At 37.9% G+C, this 24,452-nt stretch overlaps 1 long non-coding RNA gene across 3 annotated transcripts in view; it reads right to left on the bottom strand.

Annotated features, from left to right (window-relative positions):
• The window catches only part of LOC141385756 (uncharacterized), a 121,934-nt gene that overhangs the window by 83,839 nt on the left and 13,643 nt on the right, over positions 1-24,452 (bottom strand). For all 3 annotated transcript variants that reach the window (XR_015490873.1, XR_015490874.1, XR_015490875.1), the window contains exon 2: positions 16,007-16,087. This is a non-coding gene — a long non-coding RNA (uncharacterized LOC141385756). The remainder of the gene's footprint in view (positions 1-16,006; positions 16,088-24,452) is intronic.

Here is a 24,452-nt window from a genome sequence, read left to right as displayed (position 1 = left end):
AAACAAGTCCAAAAACATGTGGTATAGGTGAATTGGGTAGGCTAAATTATCCGTAGTGCATGTGTGTGAAAGAGTGCGTATGGATGTTTCCCAGTGATGGGTTGCATCCGCTGCGTAAAACATATGCTGCATAAGTTGGCGGTTCATTCCACTGTGGCGACCCCAGATTAATAAAGGGACTAAGCTGAAAAGAAAATGAATTAATGAACGAATAACACTCTCACAGCAATTCGTAACTTTTGAATTTAGTGGATATTTTGTATGAATTTGTACGATCTCATTCCTACAGTTTAGCATGATTTGCTCATCCTCCAATGTAGCTTACTATAAATGGATCACTTTCTCCTTATTGCTCTATCTTCGCTTTGAAAGAATCCCCCCTTCCACCCCTTCTCCTTCTTTTCCTCCCTTTTCTAAAGGGGGAGCTAATGAGACCTACCTGATCTCGGATACCCTGATATGCTTATTGACCAGGCAGGAGCCATGGGCTCAAATATCTCCAAGCTCAGGGTTCTCTCCCGGGACAGTATGCCAAACCTGCTATAAATGCTAAGCATATCTATGTGGGAACTCTTGAATCAACATTTGAATTGTACAATGAAAAAAGGTGAGTAAGATTTGATAACTTGGTTTAATTTCTGTATATTAGGCCATTCATTTTAGGCTAAACCTTTTATTCTTATGCTGTGTATTCTGTTGTTAGTCTACCCATATTCCTACAACTGTATTTGCAATTAATCTCCTCTGAATGCACAGATTTAGAAAGTGTGTGGTCACTTTGGCATTTGTTGTGGCTGGGTTTGCGTTTTTGTGAGTGTGTGTGTGTATCCAGTGTTTGTACATCCCAATATTGACAGGTATGGCATAAAGTTACAACACTGTGTCGAGCATCTTGAGATACCTGCTGTTTTTCGGCCAATCTGAGTACAGTTTGAGACATTGTTAAGCTGTCTTCTGTAAAGCCCTCATATTGAGACGAATAGGGGTCTTCCTCAGGAGAAACATCTGAAGAGAGAAATATCTCTCTGGATCATCACTGACAGCAATGACAGAGAGGAGAGAAAATATAGGTTTAGATCTCTCAAGCAAAAGCTTCAATTTGCTCTCCTTTTGCTGTCATTGGTGTCATTGCTGAGGGTTGGCGTGATCTTGTGGTCATTCTACAAACTACCTATTTGCTGTTTTGGATTGTTGTTGGGGTTTTTCATCCACAAATTAGCAAAAGCAATTACTACAGCTAGTCGTAGGTTTTTCATATATTATTGGAGATAACCTACTCTAAAAAATGTTGTTTGCTGTTTTTTAAACTACTTATATATAACTAACTAAAACAACTTATTTTTTGAGATTATTAGGGGACAACTTAATTGTTTTATGTTCAGTCCACTTAATTTTATAAAAACCAATAATTTAGCTTAATACTTTCATGTTGCCCCAACACAAGTCGATTGTGTGGAACCCAGCATTTACAGTGTAATAAAACCTCCCTAATACACAGATCATAAGCAAAATTGAAGGGAACATGTTAGAAATGAGTATTTGAATACAATATGGCATCTATAAGCGTTTTCATTGACATTTTTTCATCCAAATTAGCTACTAATTTCTCCAACATATTAAGCAGCACTACTGTTTTCAACCTTGATAATGCAGCAGTAAATGTTTATTAAGCAGCAAATGGTTTCTGAAAAATTATTTGGCACTGAACGCTGGGGTAAGGAAACTGAAATTCAGCTTTGATTTCACAGAAATCAATTATCATTTAAATTAATTTCTCATATGATTATATATTGCACACACACATCTATAATATAATATTAATATAATACAATTTCATATATATAATTCATTCATTTTCTTGTTGGCTTAGTCCCTTTATTAATCCCGGGTCGCCACAGCGGAATGAACCGCAAACTTATCCAGCATGTTTTTCCGCAGCGAATGCCCTTCCAGCCGCTACCCATCTCTGGGAAACATCCACACACTCATATTCACACACACACTCATACACTATGGACAATTTAGCCTACCCAATTCACCTGTACCGCATGTCTTTGGACTGTGGGGGAAACCCAACATAACATTTTTCTCTGATTTCGGAACTTTATTTTAGGACAATATTTGGCTGAGATACAACTATTGGAAATATGTAATTTAAAGGTCGGGGGGGGCAACACCAACATGGAGCGGCTTAAACATCAACTTTGGTATAAACGGCCCTGGGAGTAAGTATGTACACAGTAAAATAACCTATAAAGCTTGACAAATTATTAAAAGATAAACACCCTTGTTTTACATATGTCTGATTAAATTAAATATATATTTTAAATCGTAATAGCAAATATTGCTTTTAAACACAGTAAACCACATTTTGTCAGCATTAGTGCTTAAGATATATAATAAGGTTCAAAACATAACAATTGATTATAAAAATATAGAGTAAAAAAAAAACTATATTGTGTTCTAAAGACATCTATATCTTCTAACTGGAAAATAAGCCTGAACTACTGATCAAGAAAGTGACTGTAGCTGTGAATTTTGAGGGTGAAAGTGCCTCGAACATGGATAAATCCTCTCGAGTAAGTCAAGTGTAGATGTGGTAATAAACCATTCCTAACTCTCCATTTACACACAGCAGACCTCATCAGTACTGGTAAATTGAAAATACTAAACTATCCAGATGGGCTGTGACTCATCACAGAACAAACACACACACACACACACACACACACACTGATATTGGTGGTTTATGAGAACTCTCCATAGGCATAATATATTTTATACAGTAAAAAGACTTATTATATGGCCTGACCACAGCCCTAACCTAAACCCAACCCTCTCAGAAAACGTGATATTTAATGACATGTTTTGACAGTCATAATTTATGATTTTAAGCTTTTTTAATTACAAGGACACATGCCATGTCCTCATAAACCACCCCAATGTTGTGATACCTACAGTTGAAGTCAGAATTATCAGCCCTCCAGTATATTTTTTCCCTAATTTCGGATTAAAAGGAAGATTTTCATCACATTTCTAAACATAATAGTTTTAATAACTCATTTCTTATAACTGATTTAGTTTGTCTTTGCCATGATGACATTACATAATATTTTCCAAGACACTACTAGATACTAGTATTCAGCCTAAAGTGCAATTTAAAGGGTTAACTAGGACCATACCTGCGTAATTATACAAATTTATGTCTCTGTAAACCACCCATTACCAGCACACACACACACACACTGATATTGCTGGTTTACGAGAACTCTCTATAGGCATAATGTATTTTATACAGTAAAAAGACTTATTATATGGCCTGACCACAGCCCTAACCTAAACCCAACCCTCTCAGAAAAACATGTGGCAAATTATGAGTCAAAACGTGCCATAAATGTGATTTTAAGATTTTTTAATTACAAGGACACCTGGCATGTCCTCATAAACCACCCCAATGTTGTGATACCTACAGTCGAAGTCAGAATTATCAGCCCTCCAGTATATTTTTCCCTAATTTCGGTTTAACAGGAAGATTTTCAACACATTTCTAAACATAATAGTTTTAATAACTAATTTCTTATAACTGATTTAGTTTGTCTTTGCCATGATGACATTACATAATATTTTCCTAGACACTACTAGATACTAGTATTAGCCTAAAGTGTCATTTATTTACAGGCTTAACTAGGAACATACCTATGTAATTATATAAATTTATGTCCCTGTAAAACACTCAAACCAGCACACACACACACACACACACACACACACACACACACACACACACACACACACACACACACACACACACAAAAAACACCCCCCACACACAAAACCGGCCAATCCAAAGACTGTATGTTTGCACCTGTGAAAACTAATTAATGGACAAATGCGGCAGTCTGCTCCTGTATCAGCAGCATCTGCACTGGAGGAAGAGACGCAAATTAATTCGTCTTCAAGTTCGCGCTATTTCTTCAGACTCAAAACACAATTATGACTAACCCCCTCGCCCACGCGATTACCAGCGAACTTTCTATTACACCCCAAACTCTGTGTGTCACCAAATATAAAGGATAAACAAAACAAAAAGGCCTGGGAAGACTTAAATAATTCACTTGCATGGGCCCTGTAAGCCGTAGCCGAGGCTCTACTGCCATCTTTAGGTGGAGAACGCAACTGCGTCACATTGAGGGCTGCAGATCATGCATTTTGATGGCTCTGATCGGCTGAAGCCTAACAGAATTTTCATGTCAGATTGGCAGGGACGAGCGGCTTGTGGTGGCATGTGAGCCGCAGTGGAGCGGGATGTTGGTGCCGTTGCCCTCGGGGCCGCGCATTGGCAGCTGTGGGGCGGCCAGATGGTTCCCAGAATAATAAGAGGACACGTTGGACTTGCTGGTCGACGTGTGAAGTCAAGCATGCCATTTTATCAGCTTGTTGACATAGACAGAGTCGTTATCCCTCTGCACTTCTGATGCCTGTGACTCTTTTTTATTATTATTCCCAGTGTTTCCAACACATCTGCAGTGCGACTGGATGCTCACGTCTTCCCTGATCCAAGTGTAGCAGTTTGAAACATTAGCACACATGCGACTATTACACACTGCTCCACACACACTTATTCACTCAAGAATGAGTCAGGCGCCTGAGTTGAATTGCTAATTGGCGAGTTTCATTTATCACCAATGAGAGCCTTGTCTACGATTTCCTCTTATTGTTCTGTACAAACGAACCGAACAAGCTGATGTTCTGAAGCTTGTTTTGCCATGTTTCATCGGGCAAATGTTCCCTTGTGTTTACATTCAGCTGCAGCAGTGTTGGGTGTAACAAAGTAACTAGTTACAGTAATTAAAGGATTACTTTAATTTAGTTACTTATAATATACTTGCCTTAAATGCTGTACCTACATTTAGCAGCTCTATATTAATCAATTCAGAGAAGCAGAGTAATATATTGTATATTTTGCAGAATAATTATATTTTTCAATTGAATAAGAGCATTCAAATGTTTTTTTTTTTCAAGTCAATTAATGATTCGATAATGACAATATATTATATAAATGTAATAATAACTAAAAAAAAAAACTTGACTTCTAGTTGATCGTTTGGAAAAGTGGCAGAAGGTTCGAAGATGATGTTGTCTGTTGAACTGCATCCCGATCATCACAAACACTGCAGAAGACCTATTGGAACCTGCATGGACCCAAGGTTCTCACAGAAATTAGTCAAGTTTGGTAAAGGAAAAAATCATGGTTTGGGGTTACATTCAGTATGGGAGATGAGTGGATGGCAACATTAACAGTCTGAGGTATCATTTATTCTGCCTATTACATTACAAACCACAGGAGAGGGCAAATACTTCAGTAGGATAGCACTCCGTCTTATGCTTCAGCCTCCACATCAAAGTTCCTGAAAGCAAAGAAGGTCAAGATGCACCAGGATTGGCCAGCCCTGTCACCAGATTTGAAAATGATTGAGCATTTCTGGGGTAAGATGAAGCAGGAGGCATTGAAGATGAATCCAAAGAATCTTGATGAGCTCTGGGAGTCCTGCAAGAACTCTTTCTTTGCCATTCCAGATGACTTTATTAATAAGTGATTTGAGTCATTGCAGAGATGTGTGTATGCAGTCCTCCAAGCTCATGAGAGTCATACACAATATTCATTCTTTTTCCACTGCAGCATGACTTTAAATTCTACACTGTTCATTATTTTTGTTAAGATACAAGAATTTTGTCTAAGCAAAGACATTCAGACATTACTGTCCTAATTAAATATTTAAAAATCAAGGCATGATCATGTTTTATTTTGGTAAAATAAGCGTAATCTAGAGGCCTTTACCTTTCATATAAGTCACTTCAAGTTAAGTTATTATTTGTTGTTCCTAAAACTTGAATATGTGACAAGACTTTTGTCAGGTTGTGTATATAAACAGTGCTCAGCATATATAAGTGCTCCCCTAACAAATCTATCTTTTAAATTTATATTGTTAATAGGAAGCTATACAGTATTATATTTGTGCATATACATTAGATTAGTCAGTACTGAAGACAAATCTGGAGCTTATCTAACAAAATAACTTACGACAACAGTCTAAAAACTAGTGCACCCAAATTGATATCATAAAAAAAATATTAAATACAAATTTAAAAAAAGAAGCAAAACAATTGTAAATTTTGTTTTTATTTTTGTAGGTTTTATTTTTTTTTTTTGCAATATTTTGATTGAATTCAATTGTATAATCTTTTATTCACTTCATCATCTTATCTTTCTTTTACATTGCTTATATTCACTGAGAAATCGATACAAATATTCATTTTCAAAATAGGGTGTACTTTATTATGCTGAGCACTGTATATATACAGTTGAAGTCAGAATTATTAGCCCCCCCAACACATTTCTAAACATATTAGTTTTAATAACTCGTTTATAATATCTGATTTATTGCATATTTGCAATGATGACAGTAAATAATGTTTTACTAGATATTTTTCAAGACACTTCTATACAGCTTAAAGTGACATTTAAAGGCTTAACTACGTTAATTAGGTTAACTAGGCAGGTTAGGGTAATTAGCCAAGTTATTGTATAACGATGGTTTGTTCTGTAGACTATCGAAAACAAATATAGCTTAAATGTGCTAATACTATTGACCTTAAAATGGCTTTTGAAAAGTAAAAACTGCTTTTATTCTAGCTGAATAAAAACAAATAAGAAAAAAAAAAGACTTTATCCAGAAGAAAAAATATTGTAAGACACACTGTGAAAATTTCCTTGGTCTCCTAAACATCATTTGGGAAATGTAAAAAAATAAATAAAATATTTTTTTGTTACCTTGTCATATACAGTATATATTAAATTTAGAGTCATTCATTCGAAACGTTTCGTTTTTTTTAAACTTATATTGATTAAAATTGAAGTATTAAAGTGACAAAAATTTAAATAATTATTTAATTAGTTTTGTTTCCACAGTTTTGTTGAAATTTGTGTATTTGTATTATTGAGTAGTAACTAAGTTATTTATTGAGTAAATAAGGTTAGTTTTCAGACAAAGTAACTATAAATGTAATTTAAATACAATTTTAATCATAATTAGTAATTAATTGGTTTTTTGAAGCAACTTACCCAACACCGAACTGCTTGCAGGCTTCTACAGTACAATCTACAGATATCTCATTGAAAGTCAACACATTATTGCTCCTCTGCAAGTTAAACTCAGGTTTGTTTGCCAGAAAGCACTGTGTGCTCATTAATTTTGAATGTCCATTAGCATACTATATATACAATGCTATGCAGTAGCTAGGGTGTTGATATGACATTCTGAGTGACTGTAGACAAATGAATAGTTGCAATGAAGTGCAGTTGCCAAATTCTGTCTCAAGCATTCTGTGAGACCACTAGAAAATACAGTTGTTGGAGTGTTTCTAAGGCATTTTGAAAAGTTTTAAGCTAATTAGCACAATTGTGTGCTGCAAAGCTAGTTTGCATTGAAGCAGACAAATTACGGCTGTTGTAATGGTGTTGCTAAGTCATTCTGGGTGGCTGCAGTCAAAATAATACTGTTGCTACAGTATGGGGTTGATATGGCATTCTGAAATGCTTTAAGCTTTAAAGCACAGTTGCTGGGTTGCTGCTAGAAAATTCTGAAATGCTTTAAGCTAATTAGCATAGTTGCTAGGGTGTTGCTAGAGCATTCTGAAATGCTTTAAGCTAATAAGCACAGTTGCTAGGGTGTTGCTAGAGCATTCTAAAATGCTTTGAGCTAATTAGCACTGTTGCTAGGGTTTTGCTAGAGCATTCTGAAATGCTTTAAGCTAATAAGCACAGTTGCTAGGGTGTTGCTAGAGCATTCTGAAATGCTTTAAGCTAATAAGCACAGTTGCTAGGGTGTTGCTAGAGCATTCTGAAATGCTTTAAGCTAATTAGCACAGTTGCTAGAGCATTCTGAAATGCTTTAAGCAGATTAGCACAGTTGCTAGGGTGTTGCTAGAGCATTCCAAAATGCTTTAAGCTAATAAGCACAGTTGCTAGGGTGTTGCTAGAGCATTCTAAAATGCTTTAAGCTAATTAGCACAGTTGCTAGTGTGTTGCTAGAGAATTCTGAAATGATTTAAGCTAATTAGCACAGTTGCTAGAGCATTCTGAAATGCTTGAAGCTAATAAGCACAGTTACTAGGGTGTTGCTAGAGCATTCTGAAATGCTTTAAGCTAATTAGCATAGTTGCTAGGGTGTTGCTAGAGCATTCTGAAATGCTTTAAACTAATTAGCACAGTTGCTAGGGTGTTGCTAGAGCATTCTGAAATGATTTAAGCTACATAGCACAGTTGCTAGGGTGTTGCTAGAGAATTATGAAATGTTTTAAGCTACTTAGCACTGTTGATAGGGTGGCTGAAGTGGCTCTAAAGACTTTTTGCATTGCTGCAGGCAAATTACCATAGTTGTTAGGGTGTTGCTAAGGTATTCTGAGTTACCGTAGTCTAATTAATACAGCTGTTAGAATATTGGCAGGTCTTTCTGGTATGTAAGCAAATTAGGATAGTTGCTGGGGTGCCTGCATGATAGTTGAGCTTTGCTGAAATGTTAAAAACAAATCATCACAGTTACCCTGCTAAAAAAAACAGCATATGCTGGTAAGGTGTTTTGATGCTGGTATGCTTGTTCTGCTGGTTTCAATGCTGGTCTCGCTGGTTTTAATGCTGGTTTGGCTGGTCTCTATTAGGGCTGTAACGATACACCAAACCCACGATTTGGTTCGTATCACGATTTTTGACCCACGATTCGGTTCGTATCACGATTTTTTTTTTTTTTCGTGTGGGGTGGGGAAAAAAAGATTTTAAAAACTATTTTTTCTTAAATAACATTTGAAAAATCTTAATAAACTAAACATCAAAGAACAATATTAACTATGCAAATTATTAACAATATAAATAGCCATATACAAAATAAATAAATAGCCAAAGCTATATCACTTCTGTTTTCTTTGTAACAAAATACTGTTGAAATCCAAACAGAGCTAAACTCCATTGTGTAGATGGTTCAAGCATGTTGAAAATTATTTTTCAATCAAGTTCTCTTACATAGAAAAAGTAAATTAAATAGCTACTAGGGATGCTCATTTCGTTAATTTTGCTAACCGACAACCGCCGCTCATTAATCGGTTATTACCTGTTAACTGGTCAGATTACTATAAATTTTATATTAAACAAATTGACGTGTCTATTTTGTGTCTGACACATTAAATATTGCATTTTAAAATACTGATTTATTTTTATATATTAATAGCGGGACAGAACAACAGAGCATCTTCACGCACCTGCAGTGTTTAGCACAGAAGAGCAGAATAATCTAAATAAAATGAATAAAATAAATAGGACTGCCCTAAATTATTTTCACTTAAATAATTAATTTATATTACAAAACGAAAATACTGACTGATTCTTTTTAATAACCGGCATGGGCTTTTTTTTTCCAATCATATGTTTTTTTCTTCCGTCAAATAAAAATAGCTGACTTCCAAATTTTCAAATTGCCCACTCCACGGAAAATATGCATTTATTTAATTCCCCGCTGTTATTATTATAATCATTTAACCTTTTACATTTTTAATAGAAATCATTATTTTAAAGATTATGTCCTGATGTGGTTTCCTCTCTCTCCCTCGCGGTTCAAGTGCGCGCGCTGCGTGATGAAAAGACAGCAACAACGCGCGCATATGTTGACTTTTTGTAAACAGTTTTGTTGTTTAAATATGATATTGCATTAATCTGCGTACATGCTTTAAGCTGTAAAATAAAAAGTAAAGCCTATTTGTTGCGTTTATTACGCAGATCCAGGTCAACATCAGCGCTGGTTTAGCATCAACAGGTCTGTATCAAACACCAATATTCTTCTTCCATTTTGCTTCTTTGGCAAATGTGTCTGTAGGCACGGGTTATACGTTATCGTCCCGCAAATTAAGTATGCCTTGCAGTTAAACAAGTGGCCGAAAACGAGGCGCACCTTACTGCCTTTATGTTGACAAGGAAAAAAGAAGAGAAGAAGCGCGGTTCTCTTATGAAACGACTGAATCAGCTGGGTATTGATTGTGCAAAAGTGTTGCTGTCTGTGTTGTTACAATTGTAATATTTAATACTATTGTGATATTCAAGATATGTACATTCATACAGCTTTGGATAACTTAAAACAACGATTAGACCATCAGAGCGGTGTTAATGCGTCCTGAAGTAAAGCGAAACGACTATAAACTCCAGCAAGATAGAGTGATTATATGCAGAGCCATATACCTTTATCTCTAAATAAAGTATAACTATAAAAACTGTGTTCATCTTAACGTAAAGCTTCGTCGTGTTTTCTGACCTCACGCACCTGTCAGTCAGCACTCTCAAAGGTTCAAACAGAAAGCACACAGCACGGTTACAGAAAAGTTTGCGCTGTTACCTGACATCTGGTGAACGCCCATCCCTCTCTGCGCAGCCACATTAACAGTGTGAGCAAATCAACGTATATGCGCTAAAAATCCGGCCGCTTTGACAGCATTGGCAATGTTTCTGGCGTTGTCTGTTGTCAAGCGGGGTTAAATTGGTTTTGTTTTTGATATTCTTGACACATTCAGACGGTCCCTTACTAAGAGCTTTGTGCGAGCTCTCCCGGCTAAATATTGCGAGGGCTTAAACGGAGCAGTGCTCGTAATGTCGAAAGAAAAAAAATGTTAATTAGCTCAACTTTTGCAGGCACGCGTGACGTTATTGGAAAGGTAGTCACGGGGTGTGTCGCAATTCTCCCTTATCACACCGCGACACAGGATCGTAGATCTGAGTGTCGCGATTTCGATTTTATATCGTGTATCGTTACAGCCCTAGTCTCTATGCTAGTTTTTGCTGGTCTTGATGTTGGTCTTGCCAAAGACTATAGAATACACAAGATGTGTCACTCATATACTTTTGAATGGGAAAAGGTGTAACTGCCCTGCTGAAAAAAAACAGTTTTAGGCTGGTTTTAGCTGGTTGACCAGGCTGGTTTCAGAGGGGTTTTGGCCATTTCCAGGCTGATGTACAGCCATTTTCAGCCTGGCCTTAGCTGGTCAGGCTGGTAGATGACCAGCTAAAACCAGCTTGATCAGCCTAGCCAAACTGGGAGCCCAGCCAAAACCAGCTATGTACAGCTTAAATCAGGCTGGTTTTAGCTGGATTTAGCTGGTCATTTTCCAGCCTGACCAGCTAAGACCAGGCTGGAAATGGCTGGAAACCACCCTTGAAACGGCTAAAAACCCTTTAAAACTTGTTTAAGCTTGTTTTTTTTAGCAGGGTGTTAATTTGGCGAATGAAGCCCCGCCTTCTAGTACACGAGCCAATCAGTGATCGCTATATGGCGAATAAGCCTGCCTTCTAGTACAGGAGCAAATCACCGATCATTATAGAATAACAATTCTCCAAGTAAGGGACTCGGACCAGACGCGAGTTTCTGCAGATTTTGTGTGATATGAACATTTAGAAAAAAAAAAACTAAATGTTGTTGTACAAAACAGTTGTATAACTTTTGTGGTTATTCGTAATATGGAATTTAATCGTAAGGTTGGCTTGTAGTTTTGGAGAATTTGATGTTTCCCGATTCAAACGGAATGCCCGCACATACTGCCCGAGAGGCGTTTTAAAGATGGCCGCAGAGTGAAATGACTTGCCTTTAAGAGACTTTGGTCTTGCTGGTCTCACTGCTGGTCAGGACCACCACTGAGAACAGCGAGACCAGCATTGAGACCAGCACTGAAACCAGCAAGACCAGCTTCAAGACCAGCAAAACCAGAATTGAAACAAGCAAGACTAGCATTGAAACCAGCAAGACCAGCATCAAAACATAGCCTACCTGACCAGCATATGCTGTTTTTCAGCAGGATACTAGTGTGTTGCTAAGGCATTCTGGGATTTAGTATGAAAATTAATATATTCTGAATAGCTGTAGACAAATGAAAACAGAATGCCTAAGCAACACTCTAGCAGCTAAGTGACTCTAGAAAATCAATACATTTGATAAGGTGTTGCTGACATTCTAAGTGGCTTGTTACAGTTTGTACACTATATACTGAGTAAAACCAGTTGTCACATTATCTACATAAAGTATTGTGGATCCTCTGTTGATTTTACTTGTTTCTTTTGTCCTATCTGCTACTTTAAATAGCAGTAAATGATTAAACTTGTTGGTCCGGCACATCCTACAGCTTAAAAAGATTTAACTCTATCATGTTCTCTTCCTCAGTACCCTGTTGCCAATTTGTGGTGTCTCCATCCTCTGACAACAGAAATACAGAGATACTCTGACTCAGTCACTTGCCAGGATGAGTTATGGTGCCAATTGAATAAACATGGCCACTATGCTAAGACCCTGTCTTTAGAACTGTGTAGACGTACCAATTTGCAGTTAGCCAAGTAGCGGCAGTCTTGCTTTTCATATTCAATTTAGAGCAACCAATGTTTTTGCAATTGACTTTAAAAAGTTAAAGTTTCCATATATTGAAATTATTCATTATGTTAAATTGTTCTCTGATATCTACATAGAACGTACGTTCAATAATTCTGCAGAAATGGTTTCACATGCTCATGTATGACCCCAGAATATATCTCTAGAATCAGAATGTCCATATTGACCATATTTGGAATGGTTGTACATATTAATGAGCTCTGCTTTGGCGTTCCCACAGCTCAATGCCTGCTCTCTGACTGAAACATACATACATGCACACAGAGTAATGTACTCTGAATCTTCAAAATTGGCAGTTGATGATGATGTTACACAAGTACACAAGTTCGTTTAAGAACGCATATTGAGAAACAGCTATGGTGTGGCTGGCTTTAGCTTAATTCGTCTCCCTGTATATACCCTTTTTAAAAGTCCCACTCTCATAGTTTAATATAAGCTGTGTATTGACACACTGTGTTTTGGCTGCCGAACTTGACTGACTTAACTAGAACATAGAACATGTTTACACTAGTTTGTATAGTATTCTATGGAAACTTTTTAATTCAAGCTCAGCATTGAATTACTGCTGTTTACGCACATCTTTAGGGCTGTGACGAGATCTCAGGCTACTAAAATCGCAAGAAGATTACTTGTTGAGGTGAAAAGTTGTCTTGTGAGTTGTGATGTTATGATGGAGCGTAAGGGTGAATTCCGCACTGAAGATTGGAGACAGTGTTGGATTTGAACCACAAATAAAGTGCTTTGCACATACTTGGCAACCCGGGCTGCCTCTGTGTTGCTTGTCACTTGTTTGCTTAGGCGAGTGTGACGGAACCGTTTTTTTCACCAGAGTTCAAAGGTTGCCGTGTCCAAAAGCAAAGGCTGGTACAACTGCAGCCACACAATATACCCATGTGATAGAATAGCGCTTTAGATTTGCTTAAAGTCATACTCGTCGCAAACACAAATGTAATTAAGATATGTGGAGTATTCCTATTTTAGCATTAATAATTAATAATCTAATTCGCATTATTGAAGTATAGACATGTAAACTCTATAATCAAAGTATTACAGTCGTGTAGGACTTTTAGCCAAGTCAGTAAAGCACCACAGACATTTACAGATAGTGAATTCCTGGACACATACATCTGTCATCGTTTATGTAGTCCGGGAAAAATTGAAGTTTTCTTTTCATTCGCCATGCGGTATCAAATTCCATTACAACAGCTCTCTCCTATAAGTCTATACATGCATCCAGTAGCTCAGAGTTTGTCCTGTTATGAGGGTTTATAGCAAAATATTTTGCAGTGTTTGTATGTCCTTTATGGCAGTGGTCCTCAACCACTGGGCAGCGGACGAATACTGGTCAGTGAACCTATTGCTACCGGGCCACACAAGAAATCATTATTTATTTCTGTTTTATTTATTATTTGGGTCTGAACGATTTTTTATTTTGAAAAATATTTTATTTTAAAAAGTGACCATATTTTTTTGGCTACATCTCGGTCATTTGAGCACCAAAATATATAGCATAGCATAGTATCAATTAAAATAGAACTAAAAAAAACATTACAAGTTGATTTAAAAAAAAAAAACACTTTTCTTTCAGTTGAATTCAAGACTATTTTCCATTCATATAATTCATCATTGAGGATTCCAAAAAATCTCATCCCATCTTATTCTTGTGAATATAATCTCGTGTCTCATCTCGTGGAGTAGGCATCTCTTCACACCCGAAGTAATCACTCTTCTTAAATGTATTCATTCATTAATTTTCACTCAGCTTAATCCCTTATTTATCAAGGGAATGAATCGCCAACTTATCCAGCATATGTTTTATGCCACGCATGTCCTTCCAGCTGCAACTCAGCACTGGAAAACACCCACACACACATTCACATACATACACTACGGCCAATTTAGCTTATTCGATTCACCAAAGACAGGGAAAAGCCCAAGAATACCCAGGGAGAACATGCAAACTCCACACAGAAATGCCAGCCAGGATTCAAACCAGCAACTTACAGTATCTTAAATGTACATTTATTTTAATGTCATGTATTGTTCACTGTTCTCCACACATTTCGTCTTCTCTAACTGTTTAAGCAAATGGCGCAAATTAGAAAAAGGATGCTAGAGGCACTTGCACTCAATAGTTTACATTTTATGCAAAAGCAAAAAGATTTACTTTAAAGATTAAAAAAGAAGCACTTTTCAAAACTTGAAAACACTAGATATAAGAGTTCGCCCTTAGCTGATGATTGATTATAGAGCGTATTTGGCATGCTGTCCTGGGAGAGAGCCCTGAACTCGTGAGATCCTCGCCCTGTTGCAGGGCGAGAGGGAAGTCCGAGTTCAGGTAGGTCTCGAGAAATCCCCTACTTGATAATGTTGAAAGTAGATCATAATGCTATGAAGTGTCTATGCTGTCAATTTAAATTTGTCAATTTGCTTATGTTACATGTTTTTGGTCTGTGGGAGGAAACCGGAGAGCCCAGTGAAAACACACGCAAACACAAGGAGAACATGCAAACTCCACACAGAAATGCCGACCTGGCCAGGTAGCGTCCGAGCCGGTGACATTATGCAGTGCGGCCGTGGTGCTAAACACTAAGCCTCCGTGCTGCCCTGACAAGGAAATGGGAGGAGTAGGGGTGGAAGGGGGGATTCTTCAAGATGAAGATGGCTGAAGTAAGATACTCTGGTTATTTATAGTTGATAAGGACTGTTTCTCAATTCCAAGAACGCAAAGAACGGACTTGCGTTCTTGTGGAGAACAGTCTTGCCCACGAACTCAGGAGACCACGAGGGCAGAGAACGTGTCCTTTGAGAAATGGGATGCTGCGTTCTTCCTGATGGTCACGTGACCTTCACGCGTTTTAAATGGTAAATTATTTAAAGATTACAGCACTCATACAACGATTTATTGTTTTTCCCCTCTTCAAAATATATACATTGCATAAACACATTATAAATATACTCTGCACAATATAAATAAAACTAATTTTAATACGAATTTCAGCAAACAAACACCCTTAATGTGTTTATTCCTTTATTAAGATATTCATGTTAAGGTTTACTTTCAGTATCATTTAGAGACACTCCTGAGGTAAATTAGTTAAATCTCTGAACTTTAATAATTAATCTAGATTAAATGCTGGGCTTCCCACCTCCAGTCGCAATGACTTCTGGGACTTCCAGAGCGAGTTCGGTGCTCAAGTCTGCATCAGTGCGTCCTCAATACCAAGATCACATCCGGGAAGTTTCACGCGTCCTCCGTTCTTGCGGTCTTGAGTATTGGAACTGAACTTAGGCAGCTGATGATGTTGCACGAGAACACGAGGACGCAAGACCGCTGAAGAACGCATATTGAGAAACAGCCAAGGAGTCGTCTGATTGGTAAATCAGTGTTAGGTAATGTGGACCAGGTGCTATCAAGCATACGCACATGCTCCTCTCGAAATTAGTTTATAAATAAACTTTACTTAAAATTCCAGCATTTTCAAGGATTTCCAGCACCCGTAAAAAAAAAAAAAAACACATTGGAAAATACCCACCTTACTCTTAACAGTCCTTCTCATGATATCCCACAGCAACTTCACTAACAGAAGATTAGCCTGATTTCCCATCCAAGCTTCCTGAAAAACCAAGAATAAAATTTCTATTTAATTCCACTGCAACTAAAGCTTGGTGTTACTTACAGGACTATCAAATTGTCAGATATTTTTTCCCGTCTTTCATCTCCTCTTGTACTCTTTTGGCTTTTTGCTGTCTCACTTGCACATTTTTTTATTTATTAGATTACAGTGCCGCTTGGGTAATTTGGATGAGAGGTCCACTATGATGAAATCAGACACACTCATTGACTTTCTACTGTTGCTCCAGCTTCCCTTTTATATCAGACATTCAGTCGTGATGCTCCTCGCAGTCTGTCTCTCCGTCTCGCTCTTATTTGAACCCTTAATTCAGCAAACACTGAAACACAGTGAGTGGGAGAGACAGCCGATGAATCCATCAGTCAAGTTTCTTGCTGTGCATTTATGAGGTTTCGGTGCAGGGGAAAAGTGAGCGGGATACATCTTAAAGTCAACCCAACAAATTAAATTCAAATGAGACTTTCTGACATGTCAGCCCACTCTTTGGGTGAAAGGGCCATGGTTTATTTTTTTACGCCTGCTAGATTGAGTCTTATTTGAAAACATTTCTGTGTCTGTCACCTCTGTCTTCGCTTTGCCACTTCATCCAAGCTTTTATTTCATTTCGTGTCCTATGTGAATTAGCCACTGAAATGAAATGAGCTAGCAGGAGTGGTAATTAGCATAACACTTTTGTACTTTCAAATAGGAACGTTTCTAATTGGTCGAATTTAAAATTATAATTTTAGAACACCCAAGTATCCATATTAAAACAACTCCTAGAGTACTGGATATAGCAATGCCATTGCAACCGCTTAGAAAACCTTTGCGAGATTGTTTGAGAGATCATTTACAGAATTATTTTTAGTTTTATTACAGAAACATTGTTTAAATGTTTAAACCAGTGGCTACTGTAGTAAAAACATGGTGCATTTTGTAGTTATTACTACAGTTTTTAGTATTTTAATTTACTTTAGTACAGCTATCAGTTAACCAGTCCCATTGTTTTTAAAGCATTTTTTTTAAAGGTGAGTAATCCCATTTATTTAAAATCATTAAGTAAACCAACTGTGAATAAATGATAAAAAATAAGTTAAGTAAACTTAATAGTTCCAAGTTATGGGATTATGCACTTTTTTTTAAAGGTTCAGAAAAAAATTCGAGTACTTTTTTGAGATTTAAACAGATGTGTGCAACCCAGGCTCATTCTGAAAACGCAGTCCAGCGGGCGTTTCTGGAGACCATGAAATACGTCCCGGGAGATACGTATTTGTGCAGTTTTTGTTTTCGCGAATCCGCGAGAGGCCGCTGTGTGCGCTTTTTCGTATCTCGAACGTCTCTCACGAGTGCCGTTCGCACCCGCGCTGTTCTCGCGTCAACCCACCAGAAGCCGCTGTCTGACTGACCGAATGATTGACTGCGTGACCGGCCAATCGGCTGACCCACCCTCCTCCTTCCCTGAACCCAACCAGTTTTACCGATAGACCCGCCCGCCCGTTCACTTCCTTAAACCCGAGCAACAATTTAGAAAAGCCGTCTAGAAAAAGAAAAACCCTCGTCTGTTTTTCGGATTTCACCGTGTTCTCACCCTGTTATGAACTCGTTCGCTTTATTTTTTTGGATTCTGTTTTTGTCTTACCTGGTTTCTGGAACCGAACGCCTTTGTCAACTCCTCCTCTCTGCATATGAAGTCCGCCGACGCACACGATGTGCTGACTCAAACTGACTGTAGCGGGAAAGCCCTTCACACGGAGGTAAGCGGTCAGCCGGCAAGCGCGAAAGGGAACAGCGTCACACCCCCCCGTAGCGTTCGCTTAAAAAAATGAAATGCAGCCATATGTACCTCCCGGGATGTATTTCGCAGCCTCCAGAAACGTCCACTGGACTACATTTTCAGAATGAGCCTGGGTTGGATATGTGTGTGTTGGGCATCAGTTAAGACAACGTTAGCACCTGCCAGTTTTAACTGTGGAGAAAACTGGATAATTTAGTTTTTTTTTTTTTCAGCTAATTTCATCTTCCGGGTTTAAAATCATTTTTGGGGCAGGATCAAAATCGGCGACTTAGCCCAAAACTGCAAGTGGAGTGATGACGTGTCGGTTTCTCATTATTATTCATAGCAGAGATTTCTTATCCTATGAGAAGACCCTGCTTCTTAATTATTCTAGAGACCGCGTGCTTTCCGAAGCCAAAGCCGTCCTGCCAAGCTGTGAGGCCCAATGACTGGGTGAGACACGGATCGTATGTGTTTATTTCCATGATCCACAGGGTTTGTTGCATGTTTTTTTTCCTGCGGTGCTATAGGCCCGATACAGCAAAGCTGTTGGTTTGCAGTAAGTATTTTTATCGGGAGAGCTGTACGAGAATTGGAGAATGGCAATTCTCCACAAGTAGCACAGGCTCATTCTGAAAACGTAGTCCTATATACATTTCTGGAGATCAAGAATTAAGTAGCTAGAAGTATGCATGGCTGCATTTCGTATTTAAAATGTACGCTACAGTGCAGTATGACGCTGATCCTTACTGCGCTTAACAGCTGACCGCTTACCTCCCTATGGACGGCTTTCCTACTGCTACTAGTTTGTCCAGTAACTTGCCATGTACGTCGACAGACTTGAGATGTAGAAAGAAGTTGACCACGATAACAAGATTCGTGTCCGGCAAAGAACAATTCCAGAAAGCAGGTAAGCTAAAGACAGAAGCCAAAAAATAAAATAAACAAGTAAATAACGGTGAGAATGTGGTAAAGTCTGAAAAATGTGGTAAAAACCAGGTGAGGGCCTTCTTTTTCTGGATTGCTTTTCAAAACACTGTTGGTTGGGTTAAGGGAAATGGGTGGGCTGGTCAACCGGTGCTTTTTAAAACACTATCAGGTGGGTTTAGGGAAGGATGAGGGTGGGTCAGTTGATCTGTCTGTCAGTCAGTCATTTGCATGGTGGATTTACGCGAGTACAGCAGGCGTGAATGGCACTCACAAGAGAAATTCGAGATCTCAAAAAGCGTACACAGCGGCCTTTAGTGGATTCACAAAAACAAAAACTGCAAAATAAAATAAAACCTCCTGGGATGTATTTGGCGCTCTCCAGAAATGTATATAGTGGTATGTTTTCAAAAAGAGCCTAGGTTGAACACTTCAACACCCATATGCTCAAACCAATGGTTTCTTAAAAAGTTCCTCGTAAGTATGGATATGAATAAATCAGCAGCTCTGTGACGCAGAAGTAGGAAGTGGAAAGTAGAAGCGAGTAAGCCATAAAAACATAAATGAGAAAGCACAGAGAAACAGAGGAGCGTATAATGGTTTCAACACTCACAGTTAAAAAAAAAAAAAAAACTCTCATGTGTTGAATTGTACAAGCGTGCAAAACATTTGAGGAGAGTTCAGAGCATTACAGGCCGCTTAGTGTTTCAAATGCTGCACTGTTACAGCCGGCTGTAAAACGCTACATGAGCCTAACATGAACCGTTAGGGCTTCAGCTGCTAAAACTAGCCGTCTGTGACATTGAAATATTAAGTGAAATGAAGCAGTCTTTATGAGTCTTAGTAAAAAGAGTGACTGCCTCACTAAAAAGACCACTGGCTGGGAAAACACAAACATGGAGTTCAATTATTCCCTTGAGATTGCAGTGAAACCAGGAGAAAATGTACAGTTGCTCAAGAATTGCTGTGCTTAAACATAACAGTTTTTCACGTCTGTCTCCGTGTTCACATTGAAAAACAACAGAAAAGCGTTCTGTGCACATCAAAATAAACCCAGGAGTTCATGAGTAGTTCAAAATGGGTTAATGATAATGTGCCCCTCCAAGTAAAGTCATGACATTTGCATGCATTTACAGGTCATGAGTTTATGTTGGATACATTTAGCTTAACCTAAAGTGTTAATTAATGCATTAATTAACAAGCATTTACTAAAAGGTTTCTGCAGACTTCACAAAGTCCAATTAAGACATTTTAAGACCTTTTTATATCCAGCCTGGTTGGACTTTTACTTGGTATATCAAAAAGAAATTCAAATGAGTTACTTCTTTGCCACATATTTGAAATAATGTACTGTCTCGGTAATGGTGTCAACAAGCAAATCCTAGTTGTATACATTCAAATATGTTTTTCAACGTAGCTTTCTTTAAGAAAAAAAAGTGGACAAGCTTTGTAAAACTAATATTAAATAAATAAAATGTATGCACATCTCCAGGTCAGTGTCCTCACCATATGAAAACTATAAAAAAATGGAGAATTTTTAAACAAATGTTGATCCAAGAGCCAATCACACAGTAGAAGAGTGCAACAATGGGAATCTAGAAGTGTGCTGATATTAGAGATTAGGGCTGGGCGATTTGGCCTAAAATCAAAATATCAATTAATTGAACATTTTAACTCGATTACGAATAATTAACGATTATCTTATTCATTTATTTATTTATTTATTTTGCCCTGAGAGTTCACTGATAAGATTTGTACAGTAAATATGCTTACATATTACAAGTGAGAGATTTTGAAAGAAGGCTGCATTACTTTTATTCATTCATTCATTTTCTTGTCGGCTTAGTCCCTTTATTAATCCGGGGTCGCCACAGCAGAATGAACCGCCAACTTATCCAGCAAGTTTTTTACGCAGCGGATGCCCTTCCAGTCCATCTGGGAAACATGCACACACACACATTCACACACACACACTCCGGACAATTTAGCTTACCCAATTCACCTGTACCGCATGTCTTTGGACTGTGGGGGAAACCGGAGCACCCGGAGGAAACCCACGCGAAGGCAGGGAGAACATGCAAACTCTGCCACTGCCTTGCCTGCATTACTTTAAATTACAATTAAAATAATTGAGGTACACACTCTATTAACTTTGATTATTTATTGAACATCAACATTGAACAACTGAAATTAAAATACACATAGCCTAAAACAAAGAATCTGTTTTCTTAGAAAAAAGTGAAAATAAATTAATTGCATTTTTGGATATTAAAAGTTGAAAAGCAGCAGCATCTCTTCTAAATAAAATAACTCTTGCATGTCCTGTAAATAATATTAAAAACGGTGCATTTCCTAAATGTTTTGTAAACAAATATTTTAATGTAAATAATGATTTTATTGTAAGAGAAAATCTGCCATCACAAGGCAACTCTGGCGCAGCTTCCAATCATCGTCAATGTAGTGTAAACGAGCAATGTGTAGTTACATTTTTTGAGAGGTGTGCGGGTATGCGACCACAAAAAGGCTGTGCCGGACCATACATGTATAGAAGTATAAATCAGCCTAAACAGAGCAGGGTCAAGTGACTCCACACATGGTAGGTAAAATAATTGAAAAAATTGACCTGGAAAAATTACATCGATTGCAGGTTCTAAATGTCGATTTCAATTACTTTTTGATTAATCGCCCAGCCTGACTGAAGATGTACTGAAATTTCAGCCATAGAAAATGTATCGACTGAATATGTTATGCCATTTAATGGACCCAGTCATTTTTGTGGCTTCAGTCATTGTTGGGCTATTTTTTTAAATCTGGAAACACTAACAGCTAATATCGAAATATATATCATTGTATGTGCCATCAGTCGACCTCTTCTTTTCTCGTTTCTTTCTTTAAATAAGTGGGATTTGAAGACAAGTAACATAAGACAGTCCCGTGATGTCGTTTCGAAAATGTTTAAAAACAACTGAACTGAACTACATTACACGGTCAAATAAACTGTCTTGCTTCCATCTTCATGACACAACTTCTTCCTTCCCGGAATTGGCATCATACATTATAATAAAATTAAATTACTTAGTACAATATTTTTAGCTTTTCAACAAGTTTTTCTTTTCACATATTATTAATTTAACATAAAAAACAATGAACTTATTGCTTTTATTATCGTTAACGTTCAACATGGAAAATAAGTATCGAGATTGCATTTTTTCCATATCGCCCAGACCTAATGAAGTGTCCTGAGTTGTAGCTGGGCAATGCCGACTTGCGGCGCTGGTGTGCGCACCCTGATATTAACCTATAATTCTAAAATGCATGGCGCTGCATGGTGTGGCGCATCCAATGTGCGACCCCCTTTACGATGGTCTTGCTGTGGACACTTACAACACTTTTTGCATCCCTGTTGGAACTCACACTGCTAGCGATCGAAGATTTAGGTCAATTTGTCAAGCTAAACGCATTTTGTACTGAACAGGAGAGACAAAGGGAATTAACTGACAATGGTCTACAGCCAATTAAGATGCACAGCACAATGCGGTGTAAAAAAAAATAATAATAAAAATGAGTGTAACCCCGCCGATCCTACACCATCCAGTGCGCTGCGACTTCCTGCATACGAGTTGGTTGCTCTAACAAGGAGGCTAAACAATGTGGCCACTAGCGTCCGTCGCTAGAGCACCTTTAGAGGTCAGAGGAGTGAGGTTTACCTGCACAGCACTTTACTAGCTGGCCAACATTACATAAGCTAGTCAAATTTAACTAAAAGAAATCTTCGAAACTGCGAGGCCGCGAAAGGTGTACTGCATGATCGCGAGGGACCACTGTACTGCTAATTGTAAAGTGGTAACATCAACTCTTATGCTGACTCTTTTCTTTCTGGCCCTGCTCTTTCAGTCTCAAAAAACCCTAAAATCTCAAATTAGACAGATTCATGAAAAAAAAAAAAAAAAAAAACGCTGTTTTTGCCTGCAGTCTCTCTCTTTAATTCATCTAAAAACACAGAAGGTCAAGAGGGCAGATGACGCTCGGCTGTAATCACGCACACGCTAACAAGAGAACGGGGGAATTAATGTTAGAGCTGGATTTTCTCACCTCCCCTTTTACGTTTTCTCTTCTGGCTGATGAAAGATTTACGTGAACGGAGTGCACAAGATATATTTGGAGACAGATGGGTTGTGAGTGCACGTGTGTGTGTGTGTGTGTGTGTGTGTGTGTGTGTGTGTGTGTGTGTGTGTGTGTGTGTGTGTGTGTGTTTTCGCTCTTCATCTGCTGAGATTAAGGAGACGAAGGGAAGTTTTGAAGTGCGGAAACCCTGAGAGGATTCAGATTCATCAATTGCGAGTGATTTTTTTCATGCAAACTTTGATGATTCTGTGTATGTTTAACAGTACGCTGGGTAAAAGTTACGTCTTTTATCTTTGCCCATTTAATCAATAGTTATGATTAAAGCTTCACTTGTGAGATAATGCAAAAACATTTATATTTTCTTTATGCATTGTAAGCCAAACACCCCTGTAGCGATGGCTGTGATGAGCACATAAAAAGCTACAATTTTAATAAAAATTTGACAACTTGAGAAAAAAACTTTGCATTTTGAAGGTCATTTTTAATTAAACTAATTATTTAAATGTTTTTGGATAATATCTCAAAAAGCATCTAACCTAAAATATTATTTTAGCACTGCATTCAACATTTAAGTGCGGTTTATTTATAAACTAATTTCGAGAGGATCACGTGCTTATAATCAACACAGCAGGCACCTCATTAGCTCTGTAATCTGCTCTATTAGATGATTACGGAAGCATTATAAATAACCAAAGTTTTTCACTCCAGTTATCTTCGTCTTGAAGACCTCCCCCCTCCCCTCCTTTTTTTACGATAGGGCAACACGGTGGCCCAGTGGCTAGCACTGTTGCCTCGCAGCAAGAACACCACTGGTCCAACCTCCTATCGGGTTGGCGTTTCTGTGCATTTCTATTATCTCCCCGTGTTCACGTGGTTTTCCCCCGGGTTCCCTGGTTTCCTCCCACCGTCCAAAAAACATACACCATAGCCAATCAACAACCTTAGTTTACACTTCTTACATGGTGACTAGCGGGGTAAATTTCAAGACCTACCTCAACTTGAACTCCCCTCTCGCCCTTCTAACGGGAGGGAGCCCCGGGCTTGAGTATATTTTGAGCTCTGGGCTCTCTTCTGAGAGAGCATGCCAATTACGATCTATTGATTATCAGCTTAGTGTGAACTCTTGAAAGGAAACTTTTTAACAAAGCAAAATCCTGAGTAAATTTAACTCAGTTTAGATAGTATTTGGTCCCTCTCTAAATTGAGTTAAAGGTATTCAAGTTCATGAGACAATGAAAGGATTAATCAGGTGATCATTGAGCACTGATGATGAACACTTGCTGTTAATAAACAGAAACACAGAAGAGAAACACAAAACTACAACTGACTTCAGTCACAGCCTTAGATTATATCAGATAAAATATAGTACATTGAATCTCTCAAAATCTCAGCAAAGTATCATTACCTATTACCAACCTGTTTGCCCTCATTTAAAGAGTAAATTTTGCTGTGAATGAATTATAGATGAGAATAAATCAATAACTACTATAAAATGCTGTTCAAATCACTTGTGTGCTATATTTCAAATCTTCTAAACTCACA

Source organism: Danio rerio, chromosome 5, assembly GCF_052040795.2.
Source record: "Danio rerio strain M-AB ecotype USA chromosome 5, GRCz13ab, whole genome shotgun sequence".
Taxonomy (NCBI): Eukaryota; Metazoa; Chordata; class Actinopteri; order Cypriniformes; family Danionidae; genus Danio; species Danio rerio.
The sequence above is the reverse complement of the archived record's forward strand: the minus strand, read 5'-3'. Positions and strand labels throughout refer to the sequence as shown.